This window comes from Bombina bombina, chromosome 5 (genome assembly GCF_027579735.1).
Source record: "Bombina bombina isolate aBomBom1 chromosome 5, aBomBom1.pri, whole genome shotgun sequence".
Taxonomy (NCBI): domain Eukaryota; kingdom Metazoa; phylum Chordata; class Amphibia; order Anura; family Bombinatoridae; genus Bombina; species Bombina bombina.
Genome location: NC_069503.1, coordinates 53,893,313 through 53,907,207, shown reverse-complemented (window position 1 = coordinate 53,907,207; position 13,895 = coordinate 53,893,313). Strand labels below are relative to the sequence as shown.

The following is a 13,895-nucleotide window of genomic DNA, read 5'->3' as shown; positions in this document are numbered from 1 at the left end:
GAATTGGATAGGGACTCTCTGTTGCCTACAGAGACCCTGCGACACATGAGAATTGGATAGGGACTCCCTGTTGCCTACACAAACCCACTACACCTATAAAAGCATTTATTCATATTAAGCGCACACAAGGAACGAAGCAGAATACAGAGACGTATGATTATTCTCATGTAATGTGCTTAGTCTTCTAATGGAGACTGGACGTTCTAACGTAAAAATGTCATTTAAATATAACCTGCTTTAATTCATAAAGGGCCGTAATATCCAAATGTTTAAACACTTGAAAGTGACGCAGTACAGCTGTAAAAAGCTGACTAGAAAATATCACCTGAACATCTCTATGTAAAAAAAAAAAAAAAAAAAAAGATATTTTACCTCAAAAGTTCCTCAGTAGTTACATCCCATTGTAAAGGACTTCTAAGCAGCAAATCAGTATGTCTGTCCCGGGACAGCCGAAGGGATGAGCCTCGTGCACTCTCATGTTATTTCCCTATTCAGTGTAAGGAAGTTCACAATAAAATCTCATGAGAGTTAAGTCAAATCTCATGAGATCACAGAAATAGAGTTCATGACCTCAGCACTGCTGATGCTGATTGGCTGCAGTTCATTTCTTCATTTTTTTTACCCACAGCTGGGCAGCAGCCGAGTATAACTTTTTACACAGCACTTACTCTGCTGAGCTGAGGAGATTGTGATGTAAAATATCTTCCTTTTTTACATAGAGATGCTCAGGTGATATTTTCCTGTCAGCTTTTTACAGTTATACTGCATCAGTTTAAAGTGATTTAGCATATGACTATTATGTCCCTTTAAATAAAAATAAATATCTGTACGTTTATCTATGTAAGATCCCTTTGGCGGGTTTTTTATTTCTAACACTCGAGATCGCATATCTTTGAACCCATATAACTTTTGCATGCAATATTTTTTTTCAATCGTTTTTATTTGACAGTGTTAATATGAATGTCAGTGTACTTTATAAAGTATTTTTGAAGTGTTATCTGGAGATACCCAAAGGAATTTTATAGCTACACCATGCCCAAGTACAAAGAGAGGTGTAGTGTATTAACCCTTCACTAGCACAGAGAACAGAACAGTGTATTAACCCTTCACTATCACAGAGAGCGGCACAGTGTGTATTAAACCTTCACTAGCACAGAGAGCAGCAGTGCATATTAACCCTTCACTAGCACAGAGAGCAGCACAGTGTGTATTAACCCTTCACTAGCACAGAGAGCAGCACAGTGTGTATTAACCCTTCACTAGCAAAGAGAGCAGCACAGTGTGTATTAACCCTTCACTGGCACAGAGAACAGTACAGTGTGTATTAACCATTCACTAGCACAGAGAGCAGCACAGTGTGTGTGTTAACCCTTCACTAGCACAGAGCAGCACAGTGTGTATTAACCCTTAAGTCAGTGTACTTTATAAAGTATTTTTGAAGTGTTATCTGGAGATACCCAAATTAGAATCCAAATACGTCAGGAAGGTTATAGCTACACCATGCCCAAGTACAAAGAGAGGTGTAGTGTGTATTAACCCTTCACTAGCACAGACAGCAGCACAGTGTGTATTAACCCTTCATAAGCACAGACAGCAGCACAGTTTGTATTAACCCTTCACTAGCACAGAGAGCTGCACAGTGTGTATTAACCCTTCACTAGTACAGACAGCAGCACAGTTTGTATTAACCCTTCACTAGCACAGAGAGCTGCACAGTGTGTATTAACCCTTCACTGGCACAGAGAGCTGCACAGGGTGTATTAACCCTTCACTAGCAAAGAAAGAAGCACAGTATGTATTAACCTTTCACTAGCAAAGAAAGCAGTGTGTATTAACCCTTCACTAGCAGAGTAGCACAGTGTGTATTAACCCTTCAATAGCACAGAGATCACCAGTGTGTATTAACCCTTCACTAGCACAGAGCGCAGAACAGTGTGCATTAACCCTTCACCAGTACAGAGAGCAACTCAGTGTGTATTAATCCCTTCACCAGCACAGAGAGCCCCACTGTGTGTATTAACCCTTCACTAGCACATAGAGCTGCACAGTGTGTATTAACCCTTCACTAGCACAGAGAGCTGCACAGGGTGTATTAACCATTCACTAGCACAGAGAGGAGCACAGTGTGTATTAACCCTTCACTAGCACATAGAGCTGCACAGTGTGTATTAACCGTTCACTAGCACAGAGAGGTGCACAGTGTGTATTAACCCTTCACTAGCACAGAGAGGTGCACAGGGTGTATTAACCCTTCACTAGCACAGAGAGCTGCACAGGGTGTATTAACCCTTCACTAGCACAGAGAACTGCACAGTGTATATTAACCCTTCACTAGCACAGAGAGCTGCACAGTGAGTATTAACCCTTCACTAGCACAGAGAGCTGCACAGTGAGTATTAACCTTTCACTAGCACAGAGAGCTGCACAGTGTGTATTAACCCTTCACTAGCACAGAGAGCTACACAGGGTGTATTAACCTCTTCACTAGCACAGAGAGCTGCACAGGGTGTATTAACCCTTCACTAGCACAGAGAGCAGCACAGTGTGTATTAACCCTTCACTAGCACATAGAGCTGCACAGTGTGTATTAACCATTCACTAGCACAGAGAGCTGCACAGTGTGTATTAACCATTCACTAGCACAGAGAGGAGCACAGTGTGTATTAACCCTTCACTAGCACACAGAGCTACACAGGGTGTATTAACCTCTTCACTAGCACAGAGAGCTGCACAGGGTGTATTAACCATTCACTAGCACAGAGAGGAGCACAGTGTGTATTAATCCTTCACTAGCACAGAGAGCTGCACAGTGTGTATTAACCCTTCACTAGCAAAGAAATAAGCACAGTGTGTATTAACCCTTCACTAGCAGATAGTAGCACAGTGTGTATTAATCCCTTCACTAGCACAGAGAGCTACATAGTATGGATTAACCCTTCACTATAACAGAGTAGCACAGTGTATATTAACCCTTCACTAGCACAGAGATGCACATTGTGTATTGCCCTCCTCACTAACACAGAGAACAGCACAGTGTGTATTAACCTCTTCATTAGCACAGAGAGTAGGACAGTTTGTATAAAACCTGGTGAATTTTAAAGATCGTGGGGCGCTAGACCCCCACCCCTTGAAATAAAGACCCACCCTGAGATGGCTCCTCCCACATTACTACTATATATATGTATATATATACACACACATACATACATATAGTATTCATAATTATATATATATATATATATATATACACATACATACACACACACAGTATATATGTATATACACACACATAAAATATATATATATATATATATATATATATACTTACACACACAGTATATATGCATATATACACACAGTATATATGTATATACACACACAGTATATATGTATATACACACACAGTATATACGTATATACACAAAGTATATATGTATATACACAAAGTATATATATATATATATATATATATATATATATATATATATAGTTTTGAAACGTGTAAATAATAAAGATAAGGCTATTTCATTTTATTGTCCCACAGTTACATGTGTGAAGTGTGTGTATTTGAGCTCCTATAATCTGACACACATTTCACACTGATCAGTGCAGATAAAGCAGGCACAATGCACTCTTGTTGTTTTGTGTGACCTGCAGTGGGGAAACCAAGGAATCCCCAATTTGCTTCTTTATCTGTGGCTGCCAGGATGGTTCTGAGCAGGATATACAGCACAATAGGGATACTACTCTCACACACACTGGTTATACGGCTTTCACAAACTTACTTCTGCCTTCGCTCTCACTGTCTGCGTCTCCCAGCACTTCCTGCAGAGGTCTGATGATGTCATCGGTCACTGCAGCTCTAGTTAGTGAGCTAGCAGGAGGAGGGGCAGTCATAGGGTAACTGCGCACCAGCAGGGAATCAGGGAAATGCAGCTTTATTTGTTATCTGGCTGTGAATAGAAGAGAGAGCATAAAACAGCATAGTGCTTGCACAGCCTGTCCTGCCTTTATGAGGACTGCAATAAACTAAAGAGAGATTATTTTTCTCTCTCCTCCTTTGCTTATTGCAGTCCTCATAAAGGCAGGACAGGCTGTGCAAGCAATATGCTGTTTTATGCTCTCTCCTATTCACAGCAGATAACATGATGGGGCTCGTTTCTGTATACTTTATGACTGTGCATTCAATCACTCCCCCAGGCGGCTTGCAGATCTCCACCGGGAGGTAGCAGGAAGGGCTCTAAGTCACAGGCAATAAAGCCCGACTGGCAGATGTAATCGTAATAAGCTCCTGCTGCACTCACTCAGCCCTCCCCGGCAGCAACAGTCACTCGTCCGGCACTGGGAGAGGTGCGTTGACGCTCTGCTTGGTGTAATCCCACACTGTCCCTAACAGTGGCGACTCTAGGAACAAAATATAGGGGGGCACATAAGATACCACAGTCAAAACTGGGGGGCACTAATAATTAGGCAGCTGCCTTAGGCCATGCTCTAGCTGGGGCCTCGGATAGGGCTGCCACCTTTTCTTCAAGCCGAACACTCGCGCTGCACAGAATTTTTTTGGTAGATGTGTGCATAAGTAAGCAGCTAGCTCCCAGTAGTGCATTGATATTCCTGAGCCTACCTAGGTATGACTTTAAACAAAGGATACAAAGCAAATTAGATAATAGAAGTTAGAAAGTTGTTTAAAATCACATACCTTGCTCTGAATTATGAAAGAAAATGTTGCGGTTTCCTGTCCCTTTAATTAGTAGTCAATGTAAAACTTTATTGAAACAGTGCAAAAAAAATATTCTCTACTGTAGGTTATACATGATGGGATTTGTGTAGTTTAGGATATTTTTGTTAAACGTGAATGTATGTACTAGAAAAAAGTAAAAAAATATATATACACACATACACACTATACCATACCTCCCAACATTTCAAAATTCAAAAGAGGGACCCCCCCCCCCCCCACGGTAAAAATCTGAAATGTGGTGGGCGGGGCTTAAAAAATCATAAGGCCAAAGTAATATAAATAAAATTCTAAATAAAGTCATATATTTTAATACACTTAGGCAGCAAATCAAACACAAGCTCAAACCACTGGTATAGCTATGTGAGCTCTGTATTTAATTGGCCTTAACAGAAACAGTGCTAAATATTTTTACCTTAATTTGACATTTAATAATAGATTCTTTAAAACTGCTCTCTACATTCCCCATTAATATTCTAGATTCTGGCCTTTAAAGTTAGAAAAAATGCACAGTAACACACTGCATAGCATACACTTACACATTCAGATACACACACACACACACACACACTACATAGCATACACTTATACATGCAGATACAAACACACTACATAGCATACACTTATACATGCAGATACACACACTACATAGCATACACTTATACATGCAGATACACACACACTACATAGTATACACTTATACATGCAGATACACACACACTACATAGCATACACTTATACATGCAGATACACACACACACTACACAGCATACACTTATACAGGCAGATACACACACTACATAGCATACACTTATACATGCAGATACACACACACACTACATAGCATACACTTACACATGCAGATACACACACACACACACACTACATAGTATACACTTATACATGCAGATACACACACACACTACATAGCATACACTTACACATGCAGATACACACACACACACACTACATAGCATACACTTATACATGCAGATACACACACACACTACATAGCTTACACTTATACATGCAGATAAACGCACATACACACTACATACTATACACTTACACATGCAGATACACACACTTCATAGCTTACATTTATACATGCAGTTACACACACTACATAGCATACACTTACACATGCAGATACACATACATACACACTTATAGATACAGATAGACACACACACACTACATCATATATGGGTATCTGTAACTCATTGTATGGGGTCCTGGGGTTGGCAAGCACATTAGCTGACAGTCTAAGGCTGCCACTGTTTGTTACCCTGGTGTTAGCACTGCTCATTGTATAAAACTGCAGGCATGCTAGTATTATCACCAGGGGTAGACGTCATCACTACCAGTGGTTAGATGTCACATTACCTGAGGTAAGAGGGTATACAGCCTGCCTACTACTGCTTAACCCACACACCACTACCTTTCCACAAGGAATCTAACAGGTATATAACCCTGGGAGAGAAAAGCAAGCTGCTTCTGAGTATGTGCATTTTGATTTTTAATGCATGGGGCAATGCGGGACAGATGGCTAGCAACCCGGGACAGCCGGACAGACCCCTAAAATCGGGACTGTCCCACCAAAAATCGTGACAGTTGGGGGGTATGCTATACTGCATACACATATACACACACAAACTACATAGCATACACCATATATATATATATATATATATATATATATACACAATATATACACACACACTACATTGCATACACATATACACACACACACACTATACCGCATACACATATACACACAAATTCACACACACTACATAGCATACACATATATACATACACATTCACACACTACATAGCATACACATATATACACACACTACCTAGCATTTACATACACACACACACATTCACACACTACATAGCATATATATATATATATATATATATATATATATATATATATATATACACACAAACTACATAGCATACACATATATACACAAACACACACACATTCACATACTTCATAGCATACACATATATACACACAATCACACATTACATAGCATACACACACAAATACACACTAAATTGCATACTCAGACACAACCACAGACTACATTGCATACACATATACATACTATACCACATACACATATACACACACACTACATAGCATACACATATATACACACACATATATACACACACAGAGATTAAATGCCATATCCTCCTCTGTGGGAAGAATTACCATAACTTAACTATTTACATTCTTAAGTTTAATGTAAACATTTAACTTCATTTCTAACATAGAAATAAACACACAGAAAACTTCTTGGTTATAAAACCTGCAAGTCACGTTTATTGTGGCAACACAGGAACCAAACGACCAGCATGAATAAACATGGACCAGGGGGGCGGCAATCAGGTACTAGCTAATGAGTAGTAACCCATGCTAACCAGATGGGCAGTACCAGGGCACAGGAGAGGAATCAGAATGTAGCTCAATACTGGAAAGGCTTAGGGAGTTCTCGGCTTCGAATCACACGGGCAGGGAGCACCCCAGACACGCATGTGAGGACTTCACCCCTGGCTGGAAGTAGCCGTCACTCTACCTCAATCACATCCTGCCCCCGACACTATCCACCCGCCACGAGATCACCCACATATCCAGGGCCACTCTCGCCGCCACCCAAACTCACACAAATAGGAGTAGGGACTGTCTTAGGTCTTCAGTTATTGGTGCTGGGATCCACAGGGGGATAACTGTGGAGGGGCAAGAGAGCATGGCACTAGGCACAGAAGTTTTGGAAGTGTCAGGTATGCCATCTGGAGTTTCTGATAGAAGGGGGAATGCAGGCAATGCTGCACAAGGGGTAATGCATGAGGCCAATAGGAAAGGCATGTCGAGACCACAGGGCCAAGTTTATAGTGTGAATGAGGAGGTGCTTAGGAAGGCGGTTGCTGCTGCTTTGGGAAAGTGTGTGTCAGGGGAACAGGGCAGGATTGCAGGTAACCCCTCTGTGCAGAGCACTCCCCAAAATCTTTTGTTTTCGCAGGGTGTACTTATGGATCGAGTGAAGCAAACGGTAAACGCAGCCTGTCAGTCCCCCGCAAACCGGAAGTCAGTTTTAGAGAGCAAACCGCTATGCAATGCGGTATGAAAAAAAGAGTTCCTAGTTCAAGGCAACAAGTGCACGGAGAGCCGTAGCCAGGAGGGCAGAGGATCAGGATGCCAAGTAAAAGACAGAAGATAGAGAAGTGGCAGACTCTCAGTCCCAAATATACAATAAAAAATAAAAATTTATTGGACAACTTTAAAAAGATATACAGGTGGCCCTCGTTTTACAACGGTTCAATTTACACTGTTTCAGAATAACAACCTTTTTTTCCAGTCATGTGACTGCTATTGAAAAGCATTGAGAAGCAGTGCATTTATTAAAATAGCCAGTAGGTGGAGCTGTTCGCTTGTGCTGCAGCAAAGCCAAGAAAGCTGAAATTAATCAGTTTAACCAGACCTGAGCTATCGAGCAGATTTCAAAGGAACAAGATCTTCCTGTCTATAACTCAGTCCAGATTGGAATGCAAAGAAAGAACTGTTTGCAGAAAAATGTGAGTGAAGTCTGTGTTGTGATGATTTTATTAGGTTTATAATGCTGTTTAGCAAATGTTTTTGCTCATTTAGCTTAGTTTAATTATATATTCTTTGTTGTGTGATTACTTTATTAGGTTTATAATGCTGTTTAGCATTTAAAGTCTTCATTTCAAAGCTTTAAAAATAATGTATTAGGTGTTACTTATGACAATTTTGAGAGGGGCCTGGAACCTATCTCCCTCACTTCCCATTGACTTACATTATAAACTGGGTTTCAATTTACAACAGTTTCGATTTACAACCATTCCTTCTGGAACCTAACCCTGGCGTAAACTGAGGGCTACCTGTACAGACATGGCAGTAAAAGCTAGAGCAAAAATCTTACATGTTTCGCGCCCCCTACAGGCACTTAATCATAGATGAGGAACTCTGTGAGAAACCCCATCTATTTATGCTGTGAGAGACATAGATTAACTATTTCCTTGCCTCACAGTCATAAAGAGAAAAAAAAGGTTAAAAACAGAATGCTTTAGCAATTAGATACAATGGTTGAATCTCAATAGGCTAAATGTCTAATATGGTAGATAAGAGCAGACAGTGCATAAGAAAATATATACATTATAATAATACTAATTAAACTGTAATAATACTTTTCAAGTATTCATATCCTTATAATTTTTATAAATGTTGATACCAGTATCTTATTATATATTCTTATTGTTAAGGTTGGGTAAAAAATTCTCTATAAACTTTGAAAAGTATTCTATGCATGGAAAAATCAATAATACATAAATTAAATTTCTCCTAAATCTACAAAAAATATATATTATTTTTCCACCAGAAACAACACAAAACAATTAGATCAATAAGCAATAAATCCATATGGTTAATGTGTATACACTAAGATACAGATCAGGGCACGGATAGAGAAGGTGCATAGTAGGAGAGAAAATAAAATAAAAATAAATTAGTTATCAATGAAATAATCTATGTCACATTCTCTATTCATGCCCTGAGGGGCAAGGGTCTTTAGTTTGAGGATCCAATAAAGTTCCTTCTTCTCTAAAATCTTGGCCCTATTACCCCCTCTAATAGGTACCACAGCCATATCTACAACTTGGACTGAGAGACTGGCTATGTTTGTTAGATGAAAATTATTAAAATGATTAGCAACTGCGGAGTCTTTATTATAATTTTTGACATCTCTGACATGTTCACTATATCTGGTCCTGAGCATTCTAGTCGTTTTGCCCACGTACTGACAATTACAAAGATCACATGGGTACGTGGTCAAAACGACTAGAATGCTCAGGACCAGATATAGTGAACATGTCAGAGATGTCAAAAATTATAATAAAGACTCCGCAGTTGCTAATCATTTTAATAATTTTCATCTAACACACATAGCCAGTCTCTCAGTCCAAGTTGTAGATATGGCTGTGGTACCTATTAGAGGGGGTAATAGGGCCAAGATTTTAGAGAAGAAGGAACTTTATTGGATCCTCAAACTAAAGACCCTTGCCCCTCAGGGCATGAATAGAGAATGTGACATAGATTATTTCATTGATAACTAATTTATTTTAATTTTATTTTCTCTCCTACTATGCACCTTCTCTAGTATGTACACATTAACCATATGGATTTATTGCTTATTGATCTAATTGTTTTCTGTTGTTTCTGGTGGAAAAATAATATATATTTTTTGTAGATTTATGAGAAATGTAATTTATGTATTATTGATTTTTCCAAGCATAGAATACTTTTCAAAGTTTATAGAGAATTTTTTACCCAACCTTAACAATAAGAATATATAATAAGATACTGGTATCAACATTTATAAAAATTATAAGGATATGAATACTTGAAAAGTATTATTACAGTTTAATTAGTATTATTATAATGTATATATTTTCTTATGCTCTTATCTACCATATTAGACATTTAGCCTATTGAGATTCAACCATTGTATCTAATTGCTAAAGCATTCTGTTTTTAACCTTTTTTCTCTTTATGACTGTGAGGCAAGGAAATAGTTAATCTATGTCTCTCACAGCATAAATAGATGGGGTTTCTCACAGAGTTCCTCATCTATGATTAAGTGCCTGTAGGGGGCGCAAAACATGTAAGATTTTTGCTCTAGCCTTTACTGCCATGTCTGTATATCTTTTTAAAGTTGTCCAATACATTTTTATTTTTTATTGTATATTTGGGACTGAGAGTGTGCCACTTCTTTATCTACTGTACTTATGGATCACGCAGTTCCGGCGAGGACATCTTCATCTAGACATGAAGTCACGGCACCAACCGCTTCGATCCCCGCAGTGACAGCTGCCACGACACAGCCTCAGGTGGGAGGAGCTGCGACACCATTGGCCCCCAGCGGTGAGTACCTATTGCATACACCTGCACACGTAGAGTTAGGTACATCTTCCAGTGGGTCAGGCTCAGAGAGCAAGGGGGACTTAGGCTTAGTTGGGAAGAGCCAAAAGGAGATGTTTAAGATGAGCAAGAAGTTGGTGGTGGCACAGGTGAAGGGTAAAGGGCCCCCAGCAGTAGGTAGCGAGGTGGTCCCCTTTTCATAGGATTCTAGCGTAGGGCCTCCGGCAGTTGGGGCGGTGGCAGTATCAAGGAAGGTTGCGTCTCATGGGGATACATATCCATGTTTGGTTTATTCCTTGTACGGGAATCTGAAATCGAAGGTGGTGAAAAAGATTCAAGATGGGCGATACGTCAACATCCTTGAACTTTCGACCAGAGGTGCGCAGAGCTAGAAAGCAGGCAGTGGATGGCACAGGCCCTAAGAAAGTGCAGCAGCTAGAGACATATGAGGAGTGGCAGCGGTGCTTTAGGGTATTGGCGATCTGTTACGTGGACAAATGTCATTCTCAGGGGCACAATTTGTTTAAGTTTGAGGATACCATAAATTATATTCTTTTGAGGTTTAAAGTAGGGGCATGGCGTGAATACCGTAGAAAGATGGTGGGTAACCCTCTTCTTCATTTTGGGACCCAGGATCTCTACCTGTGGTCCAAACTGGGGCTAGAGGTCATGGCGGTTAGCTCTCCTGGGGTTCGCCAGGGAACTAGCCGTCCCTCCCCAAGGCAAAAACGGCAGGGTAGGGAATGTTGGAAGTTTCAGGATAAGCAATGTTACAGGGGGGTGAGCTGTTCCTTTTGTCACATCTGCAAATTCTGTAGCAGCCCACACCAAGGGGTTGAATATAGCAAGAGGAGGGAGCCTGGCGCAGAGAAGTCAGTCTCAAAAGGGGGTCCTGGTAACAAGGGCTCCAACGTCCCTTAATTTGGCAGTCATGGGGCCATGGCTGGCAAATTACCCCGATTCCGAGATGGCTCTGCTGCTCTGGGCGGGGTTGGGGTTCAGAATTCCCATGGGTGGGCGCGCGTTGGGTTCCACGGTTCACCATAACCTTAAATTGGCCTATGAATTCCCAGAGGTAGTCCGGAAAAAATTGGGCAAGGAAGTGGGGTTGGGCAGGGTAGCTGGACCCTTTTGGGAGCAGACTCTGCCCGATCTGGTGGTGTCCCCATTGGGGGTAGTTCTGAAGAAGGACACAGGCAAGTTTAGACTTATTCACCACCTGTCCTTTCCGAAAGGGGCATCAGTGAATGACGCCATTGACCCGGTAATGAGTTTGGTACATTACCAGTCCTTTGACGATGCATTAGTGATCATCAGGGGCAAGGGTGAGGGGGCGCTGATGGCGAAGCTGGACATAGAGTCTGCGTTTTGGCTGTTGCCCCTGCACCCATCTGCATTCAGGCTCATGGGTATAAAGATGGACGGGGCATTCTATGTAAACAAATGTCTTCCCATGGGGTGCTCCCTATCGTGCGTGCTTTTCGAAAGTTTCAGCTTCTTTTTACACTGGGTAGTACAAAAGGCATCCGGGGGTGGGTGTGGGGCCATGGCCCACTACCTGGATGACTTTCTTCTGGTGGGGGAGGCCGATTCTGACGAGTGTGCTCACATGATGGTGATTATGAAAGATATCTTGGGGAGATTCGGGGTGCCTTTGGCGAATGAAAAGACACAAGGCCCCTGTACCTGTCTTACTTTCCTAGGGATTGAAATAGATACACGGGCTGCAGTTTGCAGGCTTCCTTGCAACAAGGTTGACTGCCTGCTGCAGGTGGTTTTGTCCGTGGTTAGCGCTGAATCTATTTCCATCAAGGAACTACAGTCCCTGCTGGGGTTGTTGAATTTTGCGGGGCGGGCAATACCGATGGGTAGAATCTTTAATAGGTGGCTGGAGAGTCAGCTGCAGGGTCCTAGAGGGCATAGGGCTAGGATCAGGGTGTCTACCGAGATGAAATCAGGGTGTCTACCGAGATGATGGAGGACCTCAGAGTTTTGGAAGAATTTCTGAGGAAATTCAATGGTGTCTGCCTATGGAGGAGAGACCCTATTTCAAACCAAACGCTGCACCCCTTTACGGATGCAGCATTTTTTTTTTGAGTATGGCGCTTACTTAAATGGCGAATGGAGTGCGGCTCCTTGGCCGGAAGATTGGGTTGGGGCAGGTCTAACTAAGAACCTTACCCTGTTGGAACTGTTTCCAATCATAGTGGCAATCAAGCTGTGGGGACAGACATTGGCTAATTGGTCTGTCATTTTCTGGTTGGACAACATGAGCGTTGTTTACGCAATAAATCATTTGTCGGCCTCATCCCCGAGGATGGTCACATATTTGAGGCACCTAGTGTTGCGCTGCTTACAGTTGAACTTTAGCTTTTCAGCCCGGGTGAAAAATGTGGTGGCGGATGCGGTATCTAGGTTTCAATGGGAGCAGTTTAGGAGGGTGGCGCCAAGGGCTGAGCAAACTGGCCTAACTTGCCCCCCTTTAATTTGGCAGATGGCGGGGGCTGGGAAAGTGTCATCCCCCTAGTGAGGGCTTCTTTGGCACCAAAGACATGGAGTACCTATGAAAACCACTGGAGGGCTTGGGTCTGCTTTGCCGGCCATTAGGGGTTCCAGGTCCAATCGGCTACACAGGTACATGTGCTTGATTGGTTAGCATACTTGCATAGGCAGGGGGTGTCTAGATTAACAGCTCAGGGTAGGTTGTCTGCTATCTTTTGCTTTAACAAAGCATTTGGGATTGCTGACTACTCACGCCCGTTCTTGGTGAGACAGGTATTGGAGATGGGGCGGCTGTCCCCACGCAACAAGGACCGTAGGGAGCCCATCACACCATTGAGATTGCGTGAGCTGGTGGGGACACTGCAGTCAGTGTGCTCATCTAGGAATGAGGCTCTGCTCTTTCGGGCAGCCTTCTCATTTGCTCTGGTGGGGGCCTTAAGAGTAGGGGAATTGGTGGCTATATCTAGGGTAGGCGTGGTGGGTGGTGTCAAATGGGAGCATGTGTGGCCCGCCAGCAGTGGTTTGTTACTGGTAGTCCCCAGGTCTAAAACAGATCCAGAGGGAAAAGGGGCCTGGCTCCCGCTGCACAGACACGAATTCCCGGAATGTTGCCCGGTTAGGAGTTTCAAGGAATAGGAAAGAAGTTGAACAGGGAGATGGGGAGAATGGTCACGACGTTAGGCGGTTTTGCCATAAGGC

The 13,895-nt window shown here is 42.0% G+C and overlaps 1 protein-coding gene across 1 annotated transcript in view; it reads right to left on the bottom strand.

Moving 5' to 3' along the window:
• Window positions 1-3,844, bottom strand: part of LOC128661301 (uncharacterized) — a 324,509-nt gene extending 320,665 nt beyond the window's left edge. Inside the window, exon 1 of the mRNA XM_053715572.1 lies at window positions 3,786-3,844. The gene's annotated coding sequence lies outside the window, so the exon portion shown is untranslated. The remainder of the gene's footprint in view (window positions 1-3,785) is intronic.
• Between the last annotated feature and the right edge of the window lie 10,051 nt (window positions 3,845-13,895).